At 37.8% G+C, this 9,151-nt stretch overlaps 1 pseudogene; it reads left to right on the top strand.

Moving 5' to 3' along the window:
- Positions 1–3,603: 3,603 nt before the first annotated feature.
- LOC114044057 lies at positions 3,604–3,918 on the top strand (annotated as a pseudogene).
- Positions 3,919–9,151: the final 5,233 nt, after the last annotated feature.

Here is a 9,151-nt window from a genome sequence, read left to right as displayed (position 1 = left end):
TGAAAGATAATTTATAGGTTCTTTTTAAAATTATGCCTGTCAGGTAGTCCAATAATTCTTAAATGATCCATCCTGGATCATTTTCCAGGTCAATTGTTTTTCTAATGAAATATTTCACATTTTATTCTATTTTTTGATCTTTTAGATTTTGTTTTATTGTTTCTTGGAATCTTATAAAGTCATTAGCTTCCACTTGCCTAATTCTAATTTTTAAGAAATTATTTTCTTCAGTGAGCTTTTGTACCTCCTTTTCCATTTGGCCAATTCTACTTTTTAAGCAGTTCTCCTCTTCAGTGAATTTTTCTATATCTTTTTCCATTTGGTCAATTCTGCTTTTCAAGCCATTCTTCTTTTCATTGGATTTTTGTGCATCTTTTGTCATTTGGCCCATTCTTTTTTTTTCTATTCTTTTTTTTAATGTGTTATTTTCTTCAGTATTTTTTATTCCTCCTTTGCCAAGATTTAGACTCTTTTTTCATGATTTCTTTTGTATCATTCTCATTTACCTTCCCAGTTTTTCCTCTACACTCTTACTTAATTTTTAAAATCTTTTTAGAGTTCTTCCATTGTCTGAGAGCAATTCATATTTTTCTTTGAGGCTTTGGATGTAGCAGTTTTAACTTTACGGTCTTTTTTTGAGTTTGTGTTTTGATCTTCCCAGTCAACATAGTAACTTTCAATAGTTAGCATCTTTTTCTGCTGTTTGCTCCTTTTCCCAGCCTTGACTTTTAACTCTATGCTAAAGTGAGGCTCTGCTTCCAGAGTAGAGAGGTCACTGTCCCAAGTTTCAGGGTTTTTTTTTTGTGCAGCTGTTTTCAAAGAACCTGTAAGTTTTTCGTTCTTCCAAGATAGTATGATCTAGGGAGAGGTGTGTTTACTACTCTCCTGGCCTGTGCTCTGTTCTGTGAGTGACCACAAGCATTCTTTTTCACCTTGAAACTGTGATTAAGGTCCCAACTCCCCTGCAGCAGCAAACTCTGGTGTGCTAGTGCTCCTTCTCACCCTGGGACTGAAATCCAGGACTGTGACCTAGATCTGAGTATGGACAATGTAACCGATTCTTGTCCTTGGTGCCAGCAAAGGGACCCCTGTAATCTCCTTCTGACCAATTGTCTAATACCATTATCACCTGTGAGCTGAGAGATCTGGAAATCATTGCCACTGATTCAGACACCCCTAGGGCCTACTGCTGGTTTGCTGGGGCACAACTTGCATTGGAGTGTGCTATACTCTCACCCTGGTGTAACAGATCTTTCCTGCCAACCTCCTAAGTTGTCTTGGGTTAGAAAATGATTTTACCCTGTCCTTTGTGGGTTTTTGCTCCAGAATTTGTTTTGAGGCATAATTTAAATGTGTTTGGAGGGGTTTTAAGGAGAGCTCAGGTGAGTGCCTGCCTTTTCTCCACAATCTTGATTCTGTTCCCTGCCCCACCCCCTCAGCTTCTCTCCAGTCCTAGATAGGGGCAGTCAAACTGGAATACTGGTGGTCTCTGAGCTTTGCCCCCAGTTGCAGTCCTAAACTATGATTGGCAGGTCCTGGGATCAGAGTAGGCAGGCTCTACCTTCTCCTACACTGCCCAGCTGAAATACTATGTTGTTGTTGAGCCCTGCTTCCTGCCATGGTATATCTCTCTTAGGGGAAGAGGGGTCATCCTTTTCTCTGTGCTCTGACTCCTCCCCTAGTTCTTCAAAGGACTGTGAAGGTGGAGATGGTACTCTCTAACTATCATCTTAGGCAAGTTATGGTTCTTCTTTGTGGCTTTGTAAATGTCTATGAGTGTGTAGTGTGTAGTGTGTGTATGTGTGTGTGTGTGTGTGTGTGTGTGTAGCAGGGCAAGGTTTATCTTACTTGTGTTTCTTATCAAATTTGTTGATGTTATTCTTCACCTGGCAAGATTTCCCACTGTTTCAGGGATGATTCTAATGGGAATTGTGTTCAGCTGGAAAAGTTTTATATACTGTCTTTTCTGTAATGTATGCCATCACCATTTTATGGGTCTCTGGCAATGTTTCTCTCTGCTTGATAACTAGAACATCTGCATTGTCCTGAAGCTGAGGTTGTAGCAGTGAAAAGACACAACTAGGACATGTGCTCATTGTTTCTCTGGGAACCTTTTAATGATCTTTCCTGCCTTAAGGGAGTGTCTTTGCCACAGCCCCAACAGCTAGGTGTTCAGAAGCCAGATATCTTGACAAGAGTTAAATTCATCAAACATGTATCTATTATGTGTCAGCTGTGCTAGGTACTGGGGACACAAAGATAAAAAAGAGATTACCCCTGCCCTCAGGGAACTTACAGTCTAACTGGGGTAAATAACACCTACATAGATGAATAAGTGCAAAAGATATACAAAATATTTTCAGGGAGTAGGAGTAACACTAAAGACTGGAGAAATTGAGGAAGAACCCTTTTAGGAGGTAGCACATTAATAGAATGAACAGACTTGGCCTTCTGTAGGAAGAACCCCATGCCTTTAGTGTAGCTTCAGTGGTTAGAGTTTCTTTTACTTCTTTTTCCATTCACTAATCTCTTATGATTCATTCTAACCATATAGATAAAAGAATCTAGATCATAAACTGAGAGATGGAAGAAAGGCCATCTACTCCAACACCATCATTTTATAGATGAGGAAACTGAGGCACAGTAAGGTTAAGTAACTTGCCCACATTCACACAGGTAGTAAGTATCCATCACCTTCTTAGGATTTATTGCTTCCTGGCCTCCTTCCAACCTGTCAACAAGCTTTTTATTTCCCGGTCAGAGGATAGAGGATGCTTGCCCTGAAACACTTATTCTGGTAATCAACTTTCAGTATACCTATACCTATAGTTATATATCTATATGTAGAGACATATAGATATATAAAGTTAGATGTAGATAAACACATACATTTACATATTTGGTGATTTTATTTAAGAAGACATAGCACAGTCCCTATTACTTGGACAGCTCCATGTTTCTGTGCTTCTCAGTATTATGATGAATGAAAAGTTTTCTGGGTAATTAATCACTTTATTAATTATGACTAGTGAATAATTAATAAAAGGATGGTCATTTGGTCATTTCTTATAAACCAAAGATGTATCATGGTGGTCTCTTGATGCTTATATGTCTTTGGAAGAGTGGGTATTCTCAACAGGTGGCAATCAACTCTGATTGATTAACAATTAATGAGAGTATGAATATTATAATGCAAGTTGGATCTATTCTAATGGGGGGATGAGGGACATGACTTTGATTATGTCATTCTTACTCCCAGACCACCCCCAATCTTGAGCAATCTAGACAAAAGATCTACCCCCTTCCCAAGCTTGAGTCAAACACAGAATTCAGAACTAATCTTCCCCAGTTGGGTGGGGAGAATGTTAAAATCCAATCTCATTATTAGTCCTATTCTTCAGGGGCTGATGTGACCTAGTAGAAAATGAGGAACTACTAAGGGAAAAAATCTTGGCTCTTCCCAATAGTAATAGATTATTAATATGGGAGAGAAAATAATTTTTCTCAGTATGGAAAAGGTTAAGTTTATAGTGCTTAACAACTCCCTATGGGAATTCTTATTATTAGCAGTCCAGCCCTTTCTCTCTACATCATATATCTAAAATGGTACCACCAGATGACAAGAAAACTAAGAAACCAACTTAGAGGTTCAACCCTGGCCTTACCCATCTAGTAGAAGAAGGGATCTGGACATTTTAAGTAGTTCTTGAAGGAAAAGGTTAAGGTTAATGGAAAAACTGGAAACCAAGAGAATAGCGACAACACTTCAAAAGGCATTTAAAATATCTTACCAAGAAATATCTTAAGAAGAACAATTTCCATGATTAGCTTAATGTGGTTACACCTGATAAAGAGACTTACAGACACTGTGATTTTCAGATTAGTGAAGATAAGATAGGATCTGAATCTGAAGATTAGATGGAGCTCTTTCTGTAAGACTTTGCATTTTTAAAGATGTTGAAAAGAAAATTGTATGAATGTACTTTAATTTATTGCTAAATAGAACTTGCAGCAGTATCAAAAAATAAAGCCGCATTGCAAAACCTGGAATCCTATAAATGCAAAATCTCAGAGTTGGAAGGGAATTCAAAGGCCATTTGGGGTAACCCTTTCCCAGATAGAAGTGTCTTACAAAGAATGTCCCCAAACTGGTCACTCTGCCTTTGCTTAAAGATTTCTAGTGAGGGGGAACCTACTGTCTTCCATTTCATTTTTTGGTAGCCTTAATTGTTTTCCTTATGTCAAACCAAAATTTGGCTCTTTACCATTTCCATCCCTTCTTGGGCCAAGCAGATCTGAATACCTGTTCTATGTGGGAGACCTTCAAATATTTGAAGACAACTACCATGGCATCCCTAAGTCTTCTCTTTTCCAAGCTACACATACCTTTTTCCCTCTAATCAATCATCATGTAGAAAGACCTTCACCATCCTGGCTCTTCTCCTATAGAAACTCTCTAGCTTATATTAAATGTTTTTCCTAAAATTTGATTCCTAGAACTGAACACAATCATATGTAGTATAATTGTGGGGTGGTAGTGGTGGTGATGTGGAGCCCAGTGGAAGTATAGCCTATCTAGTCCTGAACAATATTATGATCTTAGTGTAGCTTCAGATCATATTGTTTGGTTTTATTTTTAGTTTGCCACATCATAGAGATGAGTCATATTAAGCTTGTAGTTCACTAAAGTTCTGGAATTTTTTTCAGATTAATTACTGTCTGATCATGCCTCTCCCATCTTATACGTGGGAAAAATTTTAAATAATATTTTATTTTTTCCAATTATATGTAAAGACAATTTCTAACATTCATTTTAAATAAAATTTTGAGTTCAAAATTTTCTCTCCTTCTCCTTTCCCTCCTCCCACCAGGTGATAAGCAATTTTATGTGGGTTATATATGTGTAATCATGTAAAACATATTTCCTTACTAGTTATGTTGTAAAAGAAGAAACAGTTTGCCAAAAAAAAAATTACAGTTTGCAAAAGGAAAAAAAAAACCATGTAAAATAAAGTGAAAATAGTATGCTTCAATCTGCATTCAGACTCCATCAGTTCTTTCTTTGGAGATGGATAGCATTTGCCATCATGAGACTTTTGGAATTGCCTTGAATCATTGTATTGCTAAGAAGAGTGAAGTCATTCATAGTTGATTATCGCACAATGTTGCTCTTACTACGTACTGTTCTCCTGGTTCTGCTCTGCTCACTTCACCCAGCATCAGTTCATGTAAGTCTTTCCAGATTTTTCTGAAATCTGACTGCTCATCATTTCCTATAGCACAATAGTATTCCATTACATGCACGTACCACAACTTGTTCAGCCACTGGGGAAAAAAAATTACCCAAATGGAAGAGTTTACAATTGTTCCCATTGGTTCTGGCCCAAAGTTCTATAACAACCTGTTCTGTCTGGGCATTGTTTTCTATGACTCCATGACTGTCATTTTAATAAATCCAAAAAACCTATCTATTGACTTCCTTCTCCCACTATATTTCTATATTACCCCAAGTGGTTCAGGTATGAAAATCAGTCATTGTAGGTTCCTGTAGAGATGCCTTACCTTAGAAAGATTCAGACATGAAGTTGTACAAAGCAAACATAAGATCTGACTAGGATATTCTACATCACTCACCTCTTCCGCCATTTATGCAAATTTTCCCTACTCAATTTTAAACTTTAAATTATAATTATAATTTATAAATTTATAAAAGTATAAATTATTATTTCACTATGTTGAGATATAATTTCTGCAACTAGAGGACTTTAATTCATTTACAGCAGCTAGCTATGCCATTACTATACCCTCACCCATCTTAGGCTTCATTTGTCTTTCAACCATGTTTACTTTTACCTTAGTTGAAAACCATGCTTGGTGGAAAACACAACAGTAAAATGGGAAATGCCTAGTTCTGTAGTTTCTTTGTCATTTGGTAACAGTCTAAAGACACTAAATAAGAAGCCTATTCCTTCCTTCTGAGCTTCTCCTCACTTGCTCACTCTGCTCCTTAACTTCCCTAATTTTTTTGTCAAGAGTAACAACAGTCTTCCAGTTATCCAACCCACAGCCTCACAGTTATCCCTGACTCTTTACATTCCCTCATCCCATCTATCCAGTTAGTCAACAGATGTTCCTCCCCAGCATGTCTCACATCTGTCCCCTTTCCTCTTCTCACACAGGCTATTACAATAGCCCCGTAAGCAGTCAGTCTGCCTCTAGTCTCTCTTCTCACCAGTCCATCCTAAACAGCACTGCTAAGTGTATCTTCCCAAAGCCTCCCCCATTCAGATCCTTCAGTGGGTCTTGTCACCTCTAGGATAAAATACAGATTTCACTTTTTAGCATTTAAAACCTTCCGCAATCTGACTTCAACTTGATTTTTTCATTTGTCTCCTTCTTGCATTTTATATTCCAGCCAAATTGGTTTATTTATCTTTCCCTTTACATGCTTTTCAATCTGCCCCTTCCATTCTTCCATAAAGGCTGCCCATCATACCTTCTGCGTGTTCTCCTTTTAATATCCAGCACTTGGAATCCTGGTCTCCCTTTCAGGCTTTGCTCAAGCGGCAAAGAGGTCTTTCCTGGTTCCCACAATGGTTAGTGCTCTTCCCCACCCCCAAATTGCATCATACTTTCTGTCTGTATATTTTGTATTCTCTAACCTGTGTACACATTATTTCTTTCATGCTCCGCCTCCCCAACCCAGAAGTTCTTTGACCTAATCAGAACTAGGAGAACAATAGTTATGTTGACTTTTTTGTTCTTGCTGTTCAGTCGTGTCCAGCTCTTTGTGACCTTGTTTACTCTACATGACCCTGTATGAGATTTTCCTTCTCCAGTGAATTAAGGCAAACAGAAGTTAAGCGACTTGCCCAAGGTCACACAGCTAAGTGTCTGAGGTCAGAATTGAATTCAGGTCTTCCTCATTCCAGGCCCAGTGCACTATCCACTGAACCATCTAGCGGCCTCAGATATGTTGACTAAAATAATTCAAATGGAAAGAGCAGAAGCAGCAGCAACAAGACATGACCAAAAACTCAGATGTCATGTAATTATAATGACCACACTTGGTGCCAAAGAAAAGATGCAAAAATGTGTTTCCTTCTCTTTGCAGAGGGTGAGGAATGTTGCATGTGCCCTGAGACAGAGTTGATAATGTGTGCTAGTTTTGTTGAACTGTTTTCCCTCCCCCATCTCTTCTCCTTCTCCATCTTCCTCTTCCTTCTCTTCCTCTTCTTCTGCTTCTTCTTTTACTTCTTCTTCTTGTTTTATAAGAGATAACTCCCTGTATAAGGAGATAAATGGAAAAGAATATGCTTTCTAAGGTATAGATTCAGAGTAGTATTTTTCTAAAATGATTTTTTTCCCTCAGTGACTGGATGAAAAGACACAATACAAATATAGGAGACAGTAGCACTGTTTCAGCATTTATTCAATTCTGGGATCCCTTCACAAATAAAAACTTCAAAGGCTTCCTTTGAAGGTGATGATAATCAATCAATCAATTAATCAATAAACATTTATCAAGTGCCTACTATGTACGAGACAGTAAAGAAGCAGACTCTGCCCTTAAGGAGTTTACAATCTACTAGGGGAAGACAATACACAAAAGGAAGTTGAAAAGGGGTAGAGGTGGGGAATGGAGTTGTGATGATGGATGATGGTGGAGTCCAAACCAAGTAGCACAGCTTTTGACAAATAGAGGCCCATTTTCCCTTTTGGCACCTCAGGCCATAGAGCAATACTTAGCTCTTCACTGGATTTTTTGGAAATCATTAGAGAAAGACAATCCATTATCTCCTTTGCTAATATACTGCAAAGACTTACAACAGTCAGGAAATTCTTCCACATGTCTTATTTCAATTACTCTTGCTGATAGTTCTTTGTAGAAAAAAAAAAAACATTCCAGCAAATCTTTAATCTGTATCAAGATTATATGATATTTCCCTCCCACAGCCTTCTCTTCTCCAGGCTAAATAAATTCACTTCCTTTCCTCTAAGGGGATATTTACCACACCCTTAATCTGAACAATTAGAGAATTAAGAGTAAAAGAGCAATTTCCCTTTCCAAGAAACTGTTCCCATTTCTGTTGTTTTAATTCGTTGGCAACTTCAACCCCCTTTGACAGACTATATAAAAAAAGTAGCTTGTTAGTTGGAGGGAAGCCTTTGAAGTTCTTATTTGTAAAGGGATCCCAGAATTGAATAAATGCTGAAACAGTGCTACTGTCTCCTATATTTGTATTGTGTCTTTTCATCTTAAGAGTTTCAGTCACTGAGAAAAAAAAATCATCTTAGAAAAATACTACTCTGAATCTATACTTTAGAAGGCATATTCTTTTCCATGGGCCAGGCCAGAAATTTCTGAAGAAGTCACTGCCAAATTGAACCAAGTTTTGCATTGGAAATAAACAGTCTTTCCTCTCTAGGGAAGCATCCAGAATTAAGACCTTGAATCTGATGTCTCATCCCAGACAAGTCAGTTAGTCACTTTCTGATCCAGGCACCTCAGGTTCAAATTCTGGCCATGTCTATATGATGATAATAAAACACACACACACACACGCACACACACACATGCACACATGCACCAGAAAAGTACATTGTTTTGAAAAATGGTCAATCCATTATTTCCAGTCATCCTAGGAGCCAATTCAGATGATGATGCTGGACACAGAATAAGTACTTAGAAAATACTGGTTTATTGATTGTCAGTTAATCAGTTGTCTAGTTATGGTGGTAAGTTCATAAAAGATAGAGCCCTTATAGAAATGGAAACAGTAACGAGGGTCTGTAGTGTCTTAGAACTTTCCCTTCTTGTCCATGCTCCCTAACCATCAGGAGAGAGAAAAGCATTCCCCTTTGCTAAAAATGTGAGATTCTGGTAGGCCATGGGGAAAAAAAATATTTTGGTCTTTGCCTCACTGATATGAGAAAACCAAAAAAAGAAAAAAATGATGTCAGACTTCTCTTGATTAAACTGTAAATAAATGCAAAGCTGGGTCTTTATTCTAATCTAGACATTCTTTCTGATAGTAATAATTTACAAAAAAAAAATTCAAAAAGAAGATGGATGCCAAGGAACCCAATACGTACATTTGGCATAAATCATTCTACACACACACACACACACACACACACACACACACAC

This window comes from Vombatus ursinus, unplaced genomic scaffold, assembly GCF_900497805.2.
Source record: "Vombatus ursinus unplaced genomic scaffold, bare-nosed wombat genome assembly UNPS02014772.1, whole genome shotgun sequence".
NCBI lineage: Eukaryota > Metazoa > Chordata > Mammalia > Diprotodontia > Vombatidae > Vombatus > Vombatus ursinus.
This window is presented reverse-complemented; position numbering and strand designations above follow the sequence as displayed.